Source organism: Panulirus ornatus, chromosome 19 (assembly GCF_036320965.1).
Source record: "Panulirus ornatus isolate Po-2019 chromosome 19, ASM3632096v1, whole genome shotgun sequence".
NCBI lineage: Eukaryota > Metazoa > Arthropoda > Malacostraca > Decapoda > Palinuridae > Panulirus > Panulirus ornatus.
This window is the reverse complement of record NC_092242.1, coordinates 46,358,995-46,376,101: the sequence shown is the minus strand read 5'-3', so window position 1 is coordinate 46,376,101 and position 17,107 is coordinate 46,358,995. Positions and strand designations below refer to the sequence as shown.

Sequence of the window (17,107 nt, the reverse complement as noted above, 5' to 3'; positions counted from 1 at the left end):
AGAAAGTGGTGACTGAGTTTGGTAAAGTGTGTGAAAGAAGAAAGTTAAGAGTAAATGTGAATAAAAGCAAGGTTATTAGGTACAGTAGGGTTGAGGGTCAAGTCAATTGGGAGGTAAGTTTCAATGAAGAAAAAGTGGAGGAAGTAAAGTGTTTTAGATATGTGGGAGTGGATCTGGCAGCGGATGGAACCATGGAAGCGGAAGTGAATTATAGGGTGGGGGAGGGGGCGAAAATCCTGGGAGTCTTGACGAATGTGTGGAAGCCGAGAACATTGTCTCGGAAAGCAAAAATGGGTATGTTTGAAGGAATAGTGGTTCCAACAATGTTGTATGGTTGCAAGGCATGGGCTATGGATAGAGTTGTGCGCAGGAGGGTGGATGTGCTGGAAATGAGATGTTTGAGGACAGTGTGTGGGGTGAGGTGGTTTGATCGAGTAAGTAAAGTAAGGGTAAGAGAGATATGTGGAAATAAAAAGAGTGTGGTTGAGAGAGCAGAAGAGGGTGTTTTGAAATGGTTTGGGCACATGGAGAGATTGAGTGAGGAAAGATTGACCAAGAGGATATATGTGTCGGAGGTGGTGGGAACGAGGAGAAGTGGGAGACCAAATTGGAGGTGGAAAGATGGAGTGAAAAAGATTTTGAGTGATCGGGGCCTGAGCATGCAGGAGGGTGAAAGGCGTGCAAGGAATAGAGTGAATTGGATCGATGTGGTATACTGGGGTTGATGTGCTGTCAATGGATTGAATCAGGGCATGTGAAGCGCCTGGGGTAAACCATGGAAAGTTGTGTGGGGCCTGGATTTGGAACGGGAGCTGTGGTTTCGGGCATTATTGCATGACAGCTAGAGACTGAGTGTGAACGAATGGGGCCTTTGTGATCTTTTCCTAGCGCTACCTCGCACACATGAGGGGGGAGGGGGATGGTATTCCATGTGTGGCGAGGTGGCGATGGGAATGAATAAAGGCAGACAGTGTGAATTGTGTGCATGGGTATATATGTATGTGTCTGTGTGTGTATATATATGTGTACATTGAGATGTATAGGTATATATATTTGCGTGTGTGGACGTGTATGTATACACATGTGTATGGGGGTGGGTTGGGCCATTTCTTTCCTCTGTTTCCTTGCGCTACCTCGCAAATGCGGGAGACAGCGACAAAGCAAAATAAAAAGAATAAAAAAAATAATATAATTATTTAATTTATTTATTATTCTTTATTGCTGTTTCCCTCATTAGCAAGGTAGTGACAGAAAACAGATGAAGAATGGCCCTTCCACTCATATTCTGTGTACATTAATGCACATATACATACTTATGCATATCAACCTATACATTCATATCTATACACATACACAGCCTTATATATATATACAAACACCTCACCCACTTCCCTTGCACTCAAGTTCTGCTGTTCCACACTCAGTCTTTTGTGGTACTTCTTCAAAGAAGTCTCGTTTCTAAGCTCACTTACTCTCACGACTCTCTTCTCCCCGACATTGTCCCTTCTTTTATGAATACCTCTAGAAATCTTCACCCCTACCTCCACAAGATAGTGATTAGACATCCCACCAGCTGCCCCTCTCATCATATTTACATCCATAACCTCTCTTTCATATGCCTATCAACCAATTCGTAATCCAATAATGCCTGTTGGCCATCTCTCCTACTCACTCGTATACTTGTGTACATCTCTTTCCCCAAATCAGATATTCTCAATCACCAGTTTTTTCTCGGCACATAATTTCATGAGCTCTTCACCATTTTCCTTCGTAACACTGAATATCCTATGTGCATTGATTATACCCTCACCTGCCACATTACGTACCTTTACATTTAAATCACCCATCTCTAATACCTGGTCTTGTGCACCAAAGCTGCTGATACACTCACTCAGCTGCTCCCAAAACACATGCCTCATGATCATTCTTCTCATGGCTGGATGCTTAAGCACTAATAATCACCCATCTCTCTCCATCCAGTTTCAGTTTTACCCACATCAATCAAGAATTTTTTTCTTGCACTCTGTCAGTCGCATCCACAACTTTGCTCCCAAGATGTTTCCAAATCATTCTTTCCCTTTACCCTTGAGCTTTGATTCAGTCAAGGTAGAAAATCCAGGTTTCTTTCCTCAAACATACTACCTTCTTTCCTCTCTTTTCATCTTGGTCACATCCACACACATTCAGGCACCCCAATCTGAGCCATCGAGAAGGATGAGCACTCCCTGCTTGACTCCTTCTGTTTTTTCGTTTAGAAGTTGAAGTACAAGAAGGGGAGAGTTTCCAGCCCCCACTCCTGCCCCCTTTAGTTGCATTCTGTCACATGGCAATACAGAAGTGGAATGATTTCTCCCCTACCCCAGGGGAGCTCTTTAATTTAAGAATAATACTGCACATCAGCTGGTTGGCCCTCATGAATAGTAGTGGTGTATACATATCATTGTTTAAGAACCACTTGTATAGATAACTGGTTGAAGTATCCATTTTTGCAAAAATCAGTGTCGATACTTTCTTCTTATAGATTTTGATGCATTTCACAAACTAACCTATGCATTTTTCCAACCCTTTCTTGGTAACGTATAACACCTAGTTTTGACCTTCATTTGATTGACAGTATAGATGTCATTGAACTGGAGGTATGATATCATGGCAGTGCACTGAAGAGATAGCACTGAAAAGATTTTTTTTTGTTGAAGTGAAAGTTAGAATTTTAACTATTTTTGGCATTTATCCGGCAGTTAAATTTCATCAGCCATTTTCAGTTTGTCTGGGTGACTCTAAGCATCATTCTTATTACTTAAGCCATTGCACCTGCAAAGAAAGTAACCTTAGGGTTTTCAGTATATTTTTTTTTACCTTAGAACTACTTTAACTTACACATTCTTGTACCATACCTTTGATGTTCCTGTAACTATGAATGCAGTACTTTTAATGCATTTTTGTAGTTCATTTCACTGATCAGCAATACTTGTTTTCATTGATCAGACTCTTGAAGAAAGAGAATGGTTTGCAACAACCCTTGAAGCTGCCAATGAGGAAGTCCTTACTACCAAAGAACGCATCAGGCTAGCTGAAGACATGTTACGATCTCAAGTTTTTGACAACTTTTTGGCCATAAAGTTTCAGAGTGTCAAGAGATATGGAGGGGAAGGAGCGGAGTCTGTGGCAGGCTTCTTTACAGAGGCATTTAAGAGGCTTGCTCAGGGTAAGTTGATAATGCTGTTTATTTTTCATTATAAGTAATTACAGATTCTTTAATGGCTGTGATCTTAACAAAAATAGTCCTTTAAATCCAGTATGCTTTAAACATTTAGGCTGCACACAAAAGAATTAATGAAAATGAACTCCTGTAGATGGATGTTTACCAGAGTCAGGCAACTCCTCTTGATGGATATATATGCGTTGAGTTTATGCCTCTATTTCAAGGTTGCTTGCTAAGCCTGGCTGGTTGCTGGAGTGCAGTTTGCAATGATTTGCCCCCACAATCATTCATCCTCCAGCCAAGGCCAATAACAGCTGATTTTCATGAGTTTTCTAGGAAGGAAAGTAAGCAGCCATGAGCTAGATTTAGAGGACCTGGCACATGATCTTAGATTACTTGACAATGATGGTCTGTTTTTGGATCTTGAGGAGTGATATTATGGACACTACCACTTCCAGCATTGACAGTTGACCAAGATAAGACAGGAGAAGGTGTTTCAAGCAAAAATGGAAGTAGTTTTGCCAGTGCCTTACTGACCTTGATAACACTTCATCTAACTGATGTAACCAGTAATTTTACTGACTTCTAATTTTCCTGCAATGAAGAACTCATAAGTTAGTCACAGTTTTATAAAATAAAACTAAATAATAAGTATTAATTTTTTTGTAATATTTAAAATAAACAGTAAAACATACAGTGGGAACTCACTTGACACACTGGCCTTAGACCTTACTCCTGGACTTTTTTGAATGCTGTGCTGAAACATCTATAAAACTGCTTATCATCAGAGTGAGAATTTTGGACAAGGTATGCTTCTTAAGTGATTTTTTTTTTCAAGAACATTTTTGAAATTGTAAAGTTCTTAAACAGCTTGAAAAACTGACATTCACAGTCTTGAAAAGGAAACCTTCATTAGTAGGTAGAGGTTTAATTAAGAATGGAAGTAAAGCCACATATCTTTTTTATTCTTGTTCGCCATATCTCTTAGTAGTAAGGTATTGTCAGGGATAGATGAACAATGGCCTCCTTTGCTCACATCCTCTTTTTGTTGTATGTTGCACTAAAAACAGAACCCCTTACCCACAGCCAAGCTTTACAGATTATTCCTTGGTTTCCCTTGATTGTTTCAAGCACCATGGTTCAACTCAACTAAAGCATGTTGCCTTCCATATACCACAACAATCCAGTATGTTTTGTTTAATACACACCTCTCACCTTCCTGCATGTTTCAGCCCAGATTATTCAAAGCTTCTTCCACTCCAACCTTTTAGTCTCCTTGGTCTCTCCTTAGTCAGCTTCTCTTCACTCCATGTTTCCACACTATTTAAGCACACCTATCAGCTTTCTCAGTCATGCAGTCTCAAAAAAGAAATCCAGTGAATATGTAAGGTTGAGTTGGTAAGATGGAGATTGGGTCTTCCTTCGTTCCATGGTATTCAATGAAGATCAGGAGGCCTTTGTGGTTTTATTAGGAAAAGGTAAGAACATACATCTGTAGTACTTTGGGTTATGGTCTTATGATAAATTACACACACTAGCGAACAGTGTGACGAGGCTGGCCAGTGTGTCCCCTCAGGTAACACTGGCAGGTGTTTTATTAGAGTCCATCAACACCCATTCAACAACTTGTTCAAAAACAGATCAGCTCTTACGTGTTCAAACATCCTGATTAACAGTGGCTAATGAGAACATTCTATGTGATGCATCTAAGTATATATAACCCACAGTAAAATGATGGTGACCAGTAGCTAATGAAAAATTGATGGTATGAGTGCATGAGTATCACATTTTGCTTAGCCACAACCTGGCTCAAGCTCCTGCGAGCCATGATAAGTTATGGCTTAACATGAAATAGTATTGAATATGAGTGCAAAAACAAGCAAATAATAGTCAATTACTAGAATTATCCTTTACATCATCTAAGTATGCTTGAGAAGAGGGATAACACACTATACAATTATTATTATTATTATATGCGGGAGACAGTGATAAAGCAAAATAAATAAAAATGAATATTATTATACTTAGTTGCTGTCTCCCGCATAGCGCGGTAGTGCAGGGAAACAGACGAAAGAATGGCCCAACCCACCCACATACATATGTATATACATAAACGCCCACACACGTACATGTACATACCTATACATTTCAATGTATATACACATGTAAATATTCATACTCGCTACCTTCATCCCTTCCTGTCACCACCCCGCCACACATGAAATAGCATCCATCCCCCTCCCCAGCGAGGTAGCGCTAGGAAAAGTCAAAAAAGGCCACATTCTTTCACACTCAGTCTCTAGCTGTCATGTGTAAGGCACTGAAACCATAGCTCCCTTTCCACTTCCAGGTGCCACAAAACTTTCCTTGGTTTACCCCAGATGCTTCACATGCCCTGGTTCAATCCATTTACAGCACGTCAGCCCAGGTATACCACCATGTTCCAGTTCCTTTGCACCCCTTTCAAACTCCTGTTTGTTCAGGCCTCGATCGCTCAAAATTTTTTTCACTCCATCCTTCCTCCTCCAATTTGGTCTCCCGCTTCTCACTCTTCCCTCTACCTCTAACACATATATCCTCTTTGTCAATCTTTCCTCACTCATTCTCTCCATGTGAACAAATCATTTCAACACACCCTTCCCTGCTCTCTCAACTACACTCTTTTTATTACCACACATCTCTCACCCTTTCATTCTTACTCAATCAAACCACCTCGTACCACATATTGTCCTACAGACATTTCATTTCCAACATATCCACCCTCCTCCACACAGCCCTATCTGTAACCCATGCCTCACAACCATATAACATTGTTGGAACCACCACCACCCACAACCACCACCACCACACCACCCACAACCACCACCACCACCCACCACCACCAACCCACCACCACCACCACCCACCACACCACCACCCACCCCCACCACCACACCCCACCCCCCCACCCACCCCCCCACACCACACCCACACCAACCCCCCCCCCACCCAACCCCACCACCACACACCCACCCACCACCCACCCACCCACCCACCACCACCCACCCCACCCCCCCCACCCCCACCACCCACCCCCACCCCCCCACACCCCCCCCCCCCCACACCACCACCCCCCCCCACCACAACACCCCCACCACCACCCACCCCCCCACCCCCCAACCCCCACCACACCCCTACCCACCACCACCCACACCACCCCCCCCCCACACCCCCCCCACCACCCACCACACCCCACACCACCCACACCCCCACCACACCCACCACCACCCACCACACCCACCACCCCACCCCCCCCCACCACACCACCCCCACCACACCCACACCACACCCCCCAACCACCCCACAACCCACCACCCCCACCACACACCCCACCACACCACCCCCACCCCAACCACACACCACCCCCCCAACACCACACCCCACCACCACCCCCACCCCCCACCCCACCCCCCACCACACCCACCCCCACACCACACCCACCCCACCACCCACCACCCCACCACACCACCCAACCACCCCCCTCCCCCCCCCCCCCCCCCCCCCCCCCCCCCCCCCCCCCCCCACACCCCCACCCCAACACCCACCCACACCCCCACACCCACCCCCCCACCACCCCCCCACCCACCCACAACACCACCCCCACACCCCCACACCACCCCACCACCCCCCACACACCCCACCCCACCACCCCCAACACCCCCAACCACCCAACACACCCCCCCCCACACACCCCCACCCAACCCCAACCCCCCACAACCCCCCTCACCCACCCCACCCACCCCCCACCACCACCACCACACCCCCCAAACCCCACCACACCACCACAACACCCCCACCACCCACCACCCACACACCACCCACCCCCACCACACCCCCCCACCCCCCAAACCACACCCACCCCAACCACACCCACCCACCCACACCCCACCCCCCCCACACCCCCACCCACCCACCCCCCAACACACCCACCACACCCACACCCACCAACCACACCCCCCACCCACCACCACACCCCCACCCCCCCCACCCCCCACACCACCCCCCCACCCACAACCCCACAACCCCCCCACAACCACCCACACCACCCAACCCCACCACCCAACCCACCACCCAACCCCCCCCCACCACCCACCCCCCCCCACCCCAACCCCACACCACCACCCCCCCACCCACCCCACCACCCACCCACCACCACCCCCCACCACCACCACCCACACCACCACACACCCCACCACCCCCAACCACCACACCACCACCACCACACCCCCCAAACACCCCACAACCCACCACCCCCCAACCACCACCCCACCCCACACCACCCCCCCCACACCCCCCACACCCCACCACCACCACCCCCACACCACCCACCACACCCACCCACCCCAACCCCACCCACCCCACACCCACCCCACCACACCACCACACCCCCCACACCCACCACCCCCCCACCACCCCCCCACCACCACCCCCCCCCCCCCCCCCCCCCCCCCCCCCCCCCCCCCCCCCCCACCCCCACCCCCCCCCCCCCCACACCCACACCCCCCCCCCCCCCCCCCCCCCCCCCCCCCCCCCCCCCCCCCCCCCCCCCCCCCCCCCCCCCCCCCCCCCCCCCCCCCCCCCCCCCCCCCCCCCCCCCCCCCCCCCCCCCCCCCCCCCCCCCCCCCCCCCCCCCCCCCCCCCCCCCCCCCCCCCCCCCCCCCCCACCACCCCCCCCCCCCCCACCCCCCCAACCACCCCCCCCACACACACCCACCCCCCCACACCCCCCCCCCACCACACCCCCCCCCCACCCCCCCCCACCCCCCCCCCACCACCCCCCCCCCCCCCCACCCACCACCCCCACACCAACCCCCCCAAACCCACACACCAACCCACCACACCCACCCAACCCCACCCACCACCCACCCCCCACCCCACCACACCACCCCCCCAACACACCCCACCACATCACCCACCACCACCCAACCACACCCCCCACCCCAACCACACCACCCCACAACCCCCAACACACACACCACACCCCACACACACCCACCAACACCCCAACCACCCACACCCCACCACCCCACCACCCAAACCCCCCCCCCCACAACCACACCACCACTACCACCCCACCCCACACCAACACCCCCCCCACACCACAACCACCCCCACACCCCCCACCCACCAACCACCCACACACACCCCACCCCCCAACCCACACCCCCACACCCCCCCACCACCACACCCCCACCCCACACCCCCACCACACCCACCACCCACCCACACCACCCCAACCCCACCCACCACCCACCACCACCACACCCACCCCCACACACCACCACCACCCACACCAACACCACCCACACCCACCACCACCACCACCTAACCCAACCAACACCCCCCCCCAACACAAAAAAAACCCCCCCCCCCAAAACCACCCACAACAACCACCCCCACCACCCACCACCACACAACACCCCCAACCAACCCAACCACCCCACCACACAACCCACCCAACACCCCCCACCCCCACAAACACACACCCACACAACACCCACACCCCCCAACACCCCCCCCCACCCAACCACCCCCACACCACCCCACCACCCACCACACCCACACACCCACCCCCCCACACACCACAACACCCCACACACCTCCCACAAACCACACCCCCCCAACACCCCCAACACCACACCACCCCACCACCACACCAACCCTCACCCCCCACCCAACCACACCCCAACACCAACCACACCACAACCCCCACACCCACCACACACACCCCCACCCACAACCACCCCCACCACACACCCACCACCCCCCCACCAAACCCCCCACCCACCCCCAAGCACAACCCACCCCCACCAACCACAACCAACACCACCCACACCCACACCCACCCACCCCACAACACCCCACCACCACACCACAACACCACAACACCACCCACACCACACACACCCACACACCCCACCCCACCCCAACCCACCCACCCACCCCCACCACGCACCACACCCCACCCCCAACCAACACACCACCACCACCACAACCACACACCCACACACCCCACCACAACACCCCCCACCAACCCACACACAACACCCACCACCACCCACCACCCCACACACCACCCACCCACACCACACCACCACCCCCACACGACCCCACCCCCACACAACCACCCCACCCACACACCACAACACCACCACCAAACCCACCCACCCACCCACCACACCCACAACCCCACCACCCCACACACCCAACCCCACACCCCACCCACACCCAACCACCAAACCACCACCACACACCCCACACCACCCACTACCACCCACCACTACCACTACCACCCACCACCACCACCCACCACCACCACCACCACCACCACCCAACACCACCACCAACCAACACCACCACCATTATTCGCCACTACCACCCACCACCACCCACCATCACCACCACCACCCACCATCACTTCCACCTCTACCCACCATCACCACCATCATCACCCACCACCACCACCACCATCACCACCCACCACAACCAACCAACACCACCACCATTATTCGCCACTACTGTAAGGTTGCGTCGACAGTAATGAATACAGGTCTTCTTCGTGGATGGTATTCAATGAAGATCAGGCGGCTTTTGTAGATTTATTACAAAAGAATATGTACGTACATCTGTAGTACTCTGGGCTATAGTCTTATGACACACTACAACACACCCTAGTGAACAGTGTGACAATGCTGGCCAGTGTGTCCCCTCGGGTCACACTGACAGGAGTTATATGGGAGTCCGTCAACACCCATTCAACAACATGTTCAAATAACAGATCAGCTCTCACGTGTTCAAACATCCTGATTAACAGTAGCCTGTGGGCCCGTGGGAACATGCATCTAACTCTATGTAACTCACAGTAAAATGATAATAACAAATAGTTAATGAAAAATTAATGGTAGTGTGTGTGAGTCTTACATTTTGCTCGGCCACAACCTGGCTCAAGCTCCTGCGAGCCATGAAAAGTTATGGTTATTTATGAAATAATACTGAGTACAGAAATAAGCAAATTATAGTTATTAACAAGAGTTACTCCTATATCAACTAGTATTCTTGATAAGATAGATAACACACTCTACAATTGTTAGAGGATTAAAATATATATATATATATATATATATATATATATATATATATATATATATATATATATATATATATATATATATATATATATATATATATATAATGTTGAGTATTCCTGGTAAATTATATGGGAGGGTATTGATTGAGAGGGTGAAGGCATGTACAGAGCATCAGATTGGGGAAGAGCAGTGTGGTTTCAGAAGTGGTAGAGGATGTGTGGATCAGGTGTTTGCTTTGAAGAATGTATGTGAGAAATACTTAGAAAAGCAAATGGATTTGTATGTAGCATTTATGGATCTGGAGAAGGCATATGATAGAGTTGATAGAGATGCTCTGGGGAAGGTATTAAGAATATTTTGTGTGGGAGGCAAGTTGTTAGAAGCAGTGAAAAGTTTTTATCGAGGATGTAAGGCATGTGTACGTGTAGGAAGAGAGGAAAGTGATTGGTTCTCAGTGAATGTAGGTTTGCGGCAAGGGTGTGTGATGTCTCCATGGTTGTTTAATTTGTTTATGGATGGGGTTGTTAGGGAGGTGAATGCAAGACTTTTGGAAAGAGGGCCAAGTATGAAGTCTGTTGTGGATGAGAGAGCTTGGGAAGTGAGTCAGTTGTTGTTCGCTGGTGGCTGATTCATGTGAGAAACTGCAGAAGCTGGTGACTGAGTTTGGTAAAGTGTGTGAAAGAAGAAAGTTAAGAGTAAATGTGAATAAGAGCAAGGTTATTAGGTACAGTAGGGTTGAGGGTCAAGTCAATTGGGAGGTAAGTTTGAATGGAGAAAAACTGGAGGAAGTAAAGTGTTTTAGACATCTGGGAGTGGATCTGGCAGCGGATGGAACCATGGAAGCGGAAGTGAATCATAGGGTGGAGGAGGGGGCGAAAATCCTGGGAGCGTTGAAGAATGTGTGGAAGTCGAGAATATTATCTCGGAAGGCAAAAATGGGTATGTTTGAAGGAATAGTGGTTCCAACAATGTTGTATGGTTGCGAGGCGTGGGCTATGGATAGAGTTGTGCAGAGGAGGGAAATGAGATGTTTGCTGGAAATGAGATGTTTGAGGACAATGTGTGGTGTGAGGTGGTTTGATCTAGTAAGTAATGTAAGGGTAAGAGAGATGTGTGGAAATAAAAAGAGCGTGGTTGAGAGAGCAGAAGAGGGTGTTTTGAAATGGTTTGGGCACATGGAGAGAATGAGTGAGGAAAGATTGACCAAGAGGATATATGTGTCGGAGGTGGAGGGAACGAGGAGAAGTGGGAGACCAAATTGGAGGTGGAAAGATGGAGTGAAAAAGATTTTGTGTGATCGGGGCCTGAACATGCAGGAGGGTGAAAGGCTGGCAAGGAACAGAGTGAATTGGATCGATGTGGTATACCAGGGTTGACGTGCTGTCAGTGGATTGAATCTGGGCATGTGAAGTGTCTGGGGTAAACCATGGAAAGTTGTGTGGGGCCTGGATGTGGAAAGGGAGCTGTGGTTTCGGGCATTATTGCGTGACAGCTGGAGACTGAGTGTGAACGAATGGGGCCTTTTTTGTCTTTTCCTAGTGCTACCTCGCACACATGAGGGGGGAGGGGGATGGTATTCCATGTGTGGCGAGGTGGCGATGGGAATGAATAGGGGCAGACAGTGTGAATTGTGTGCATGGGTATATATGTATGTGTCTGTGTGTGTATATATATGTGTACATTGAGATGTATAGGTATGTATATTTGCGTGTGTGTGTGTACATTGTGTATGGGGGTGGGTTGGGCCATTTCTTTCGTCTGTTTCCTTGCGCTACCTCGCAAACGCGGGAGACAGCGACAAAGCAAAATAAATAAATAATAAAATATAATAGAATATAATAAAGTATAATAAAAAAAATAATAATGTATATATATATATATATATATATATATATATATAAGGAGGGCAAGGAATAGAGTGAATTGGAGCGATGTGGTATACCGGGGTTGACGTGCTGTCAGTGGATTGAATCAGGGCATGTGAAGCGTCTGGGGTAAACCATGGAAAGCTGTGTAGGTATGTATATTTGCGTGTGTGGACGTATGTATATACATGTGTATGGGGGTGGGTTGGGCCATTTCTTTCGTCTGTTTCCTTGCGCTACCTCGCAAACGCGGGAGACAGCGACAAAGAAAAAAAAAAGAAAAAAAAATATATATATATATATATATATATATATATATATATATATATATATATATATATATATATATATATATATATATATATATTCTTTCTTTCTTTCGTACTATTCGCCATTTCCCGCATTAGCGAGGTAGCGCTATGAACAGAGGACTGGGCCTTAGAGGGAATATCCTCACCTGGCCCCCTTCTCTGTTCCTTCTTTTGGAACATATTATATGCATATTATTCTGGAGTTAGATTCCTCCTTAAATAAGGAAGTGCTGCTGTGACTACCTTCTGAACATCCAATGTGACTGTAGGGAATTCTATATTAGACACCCTATGTCGTAGACGACAATCTAAGATGAATACTATGAATAACAATATGAGTGCAATAGACAATGAAATAATTGAAAATCCAGAAATATGAGAAGTGTACTTAAAAGGTACAAAAGCCAAAACATCTATTGCAGATCTAAATCTTCTTGAACCATAGATGGAAGGTGTTGGATATTTACTTCATTAATGATGGATAAGTTGATGTTTTGGGGGATTCGTTCTATACTCGGGATAGCTCTATCAATCTGGCCCAAAAAATGATCATGAGTGCCGAACAATTTGAAACTTGAACTGATAACAGTACATTGTTGTCCTAACTGAATGTGTCCCAGAAACAAATAAGATTTGGGATGATTGGGTGGGCAATGAATGAGAACATTTTGTGGTTCTGGAAAAAACAGGACATGATATTTGTCCATGCTTTCAATCCAAGGTTCAGTAACAGTAATTTCCTTAAAGGAACAGGAATGAAGAACATTTTGTTGATTCCTTAAAAGTAGTTGGTACTTACACAAGTTTGTTTGTAAATCATGAAAAACCAAGGTATTGGGGGGGTAAATCAAGTTGTCAAGCAATGGTTTATGGCACAATGCTAAATCATGCAAGGAGGGATGTGCAATCAACGAGGAATTAATATTATATAAGAGAAAGTTCATGTTATCAGCAAGGATGATAGTCTTTTGCAACTCTTTTGTATAATTAAAAGGGAATGGTATTACATTCACAAGGCTGTAAATATTGGAGTCAGTGAATGGTATGTGAATAATGACCGCTTCGAGGATCACGTCAACCGTTAGTAAGGAGTAATAACTGGCCACGTGATGCAGAGGGAGAGCTGGGGTGCACCAGACTTGTGTCATCGCTTGGTCAGTAATATGTGTGAGTTCCGAGAAGAAAAAAATGATGGTGTGACAATTTGGTTTACCAGATTATGAACATCTTCCAATAAGTCAGTGAAATAATGTGCATAATAAGTGATTTGGGTATATAAACTATCAACATATGTGGAAATAGTCACCATAGCATATATAGTATTAGCAGACTTTGACAGTAGTGCTACTTGTTGTGTCAGGTTATTAACAGTTAACATCATGTCATTCAAATATCTAGAATGTTGTTTTAAGACCTTAGCTTCAGCTTTAATAAACCTGTTGTTAAGAAGTTGTTGAAATTGTAAAGATGCAATCTGATTCCTAACTGAATTAAGTTCTTCCTGAGTAGCAGTACCAAACAAGTATGATTGGAGGGACCCTACAAAATTAAGCAGACCTCTCTTGCTTCTCCTCTGCTTTTCTGTGTTCATCCTGGTATTAATATTTACTGGAGATTCAATGTCTTGTATTATGTCATACAGAATCACACAGGTACTATTCAATTTCCAGGTCCACTGGTTTAACAAAGTTGGAGGAGGAGCAACACTAGAGTTTCTGATGGACGCACTGTTGTAAAACTTGAGTAAGGTAGACCGTAAGCGAGGTACGGCTTCCATTAGTTTCACTAGATTATCGTAAGTGTAGGGTAGACCCTCCAGGCCCAACTTAACCGAGACTGTGTCCCTCACGAGGCGGACCCCGCGGGGAGTCGTGAGAAGGGCACCTGGTACTGCCATGGTGTCATATACAGGAAGACACCATAAGGACATGAGAAGGAAGAACCTGGAAAATGATAAACTTAGCAACTTCTTAAAGGCGAGGTCTTAATGAATACTGATGTGTCTGTGGTGGTGATGTTGGGGTATTCGGTTCTGGTGTGGGGACATTCTGAACAGTGGTAGAAGTTGTTTGGGTGACACTGTTTGGGGTTTGAGGAGTACTTTCTGTTGTGGTACCAGAATGATCATGTTCAGAATACTGTAAAACTTTCAAGTGGTCCTCATGTTCTTCATGAATGTCACCTGTATTTAGATGTCGAACCCTGAACTTATGTCCCTTTAAATGAGCTAAGACTCTATAGGGGCCGGAAAATTTTGGGTCAAGTTTAGGAACCTCACTTCTAGAGTTAAATTCCTGCACCATTACCAAGAGTCCGGGAGCCACCTTTGATGGTTTCGCGGATTTATTAGCCTGGTTTGTGAAGGTTGCGGTGGCTTCACCTAGATTTTCCTTGATTCTTTGATGAATCAATTGAGTCGTGCGATATTTTTCCGCTACAACTGATTTCTAGACTGCTGGACATGGAGGGGGCGCTATTATGTCATACGGCAACACTCTATCAAAACCGTGTAAGGCATGGAAGGGAGTGTCTCCATCTGACTTATGATAAGCTGAGTTTAATGAACATTGGACATCAGACAGGTATTCATCCCATTCATCATGATCAAAATTAATGTTGGTGCGAAGACACTGGAGGATCTTACGGTTCAACCTTTCTGCCAGGCCATTCGAGGCTGGATGATGTGCCATTATGTTACATTTATTTATGTTATACAATTTACAGAGTTCTTCTAATAATGAGTTATTAAATTCCCCACCATTATCTGTAATTAAAATCTTAGGAGCATTATGTCTGTCTAAGATATATTTTTTGAACGCCTTAGCGACCGTGGCTGCGTCTTTATTTTGAACTGGGACTAATTCACAATATCTTGTGAAGGCATCAGTAATTACTAAAATGTATCTGTAGCCTGCCATGGACCTAGGGAAACCTCCTAATATGTCCATATGAACTCTTTCCCATGGGTATGTAGGTAAAGGATATTTCAACACAGTCTGCGGGGTAGTGGGACTTCCCTTGTATGTGTTACATGTTTGGCACCTCAAAATATAATCCTTAATGTTTTTCTGCATTCTTGGCCAGAAATACCTCAAACGAGTTTGCTTATAACATTTATCTGCGCCTGGGTGTGCGGCCTGCGGTGAATCATGTGCTAACTTCAAGAAATCCTGTACTAATGTTGTTGGAATTATTGTTTGCTTAACAACACGGGCGGGTACTCCTAATTTCGCATACCTGCACAAGACTCCCTGCGCTAAATACAATTCTCTGACTGGAACAACTGTTTTAGATCCAATGAAGATCTTATACCCTCTAGGTATTCTATGACAGGACCCCAGACTGGGTCATCTCATTGATGTCGTGTCAACCTTTCTACATCAAAATCTATGGTGCTATTACCTACAGTGACTGTACCCACTCTGCGGGAGAGTGCGTCTGCAACTACATTGGATGAACCCGAAACAAAGCGAAAATCTGGGTCAAATGCTTGTATAGTTAAAAACCACCTCTGAAACTTTCCTGTAGGATCTTGTCTTTGAAAAATACCTAACAGTGCTCTGTGATCTGTATAAACTGTAATAGGGTAACTGTATATGTATTCCTTAAAATGTTTGAGTGCCCAAACAACTGCAAGGCCTTCCAATTCTGTTATTGAGTATTTCGATTCTGTTGTCGAACATGTACGGCTCGCATAAGCTATGGGAAAAAGTCTACCCCTATTTGACTCCTGCATAAGTACAGCTCCAAGACCCTGTTTACAAGCATCTGTGTGCAAAATGAAGGGTTTCTCAAAGTTAGGAAATCGAAGGATAGGTGTTTCTATCAAGTGTCGCTTGAGTAAGTTAAACGCATTGTCTTGCGCTATTGACTGCTGGAATGTAACTCCCTGTTTCAGAAGTGAAGTGAGTGGGTTTGCGATCTTCGCGAAATTAGCGATAAATCTTCGATAATATCCTGCTAAACCAAGGAAGGATTTGACCTTGTCTGTTGTGGAAGGGACTGGCCATTCCATTGTTTTTACTTTATCTGCATTAGGTTGAATACTGTTTTCGTCAATGGTGTGACCTAAGTAATTAATTCTTGTCTGTAGAAAGGAACATTTGGATAACTTGACTTTTAGGTTTGCATCCTTAAGTCACAGAAATACTCTCTCAAGACTTTTGAAATGAGAAGCAATATCTGGAGACATGACAATTATATCATCAAGATAGACCAATACTTCTTTGCCCAACATGTGATGAAAAATGTTAGTCATTAACCTTGAGAAGGTGATTGGTGAGGAATGAAGACCGAAGGGCATGCATATGAACTGCCAAAGACCATCTGGCGTACTGAACACAGTCAGGGGGCGGCTTTCCTCTGACAAGGGAATCTGCCAAAATCCGCTTAGTAAATCCAAAGTTGAAAATACCTTATTGTTACTGAGGCTGTGAAGAAGCTCTGATACCACTGGTAATGGGAAACGATCTTTCAAAGTGACCTTGTTGAGTTTTCTAAAATCTATGACTGGTCTAAAAGTTCCGTCCTTTTTCGGAACGATCAGAAGTGGTGAATTCCATGGTGACTGTGATTCCTCTATGACCTTATCTTTCAACATGT

General features: G+C 46.9%; 1 protein-coding gene across 1 annotated transcript in view; it reads left to right on the top strand.

Moving 5' to 3' along the window:
* The window catches only part of LOC139755483 (2-oxoadipate dehydrogenase complex component E1-like), a 526,829-nt gene that overhangs the window by 68,347 nt on the left and 441,375 nt on the right, over positions 1-17,107 (top strand). The window contains exon 3 of the mRNA XM_071673821.1: positions 2,986-3,205. The gene's annotated coding sequence lies outside the window, so the exon portion shown is untranslated. The remainder of the gene's footprint in view (positions 1-2,985; positions 3,206-17,107) is intronic.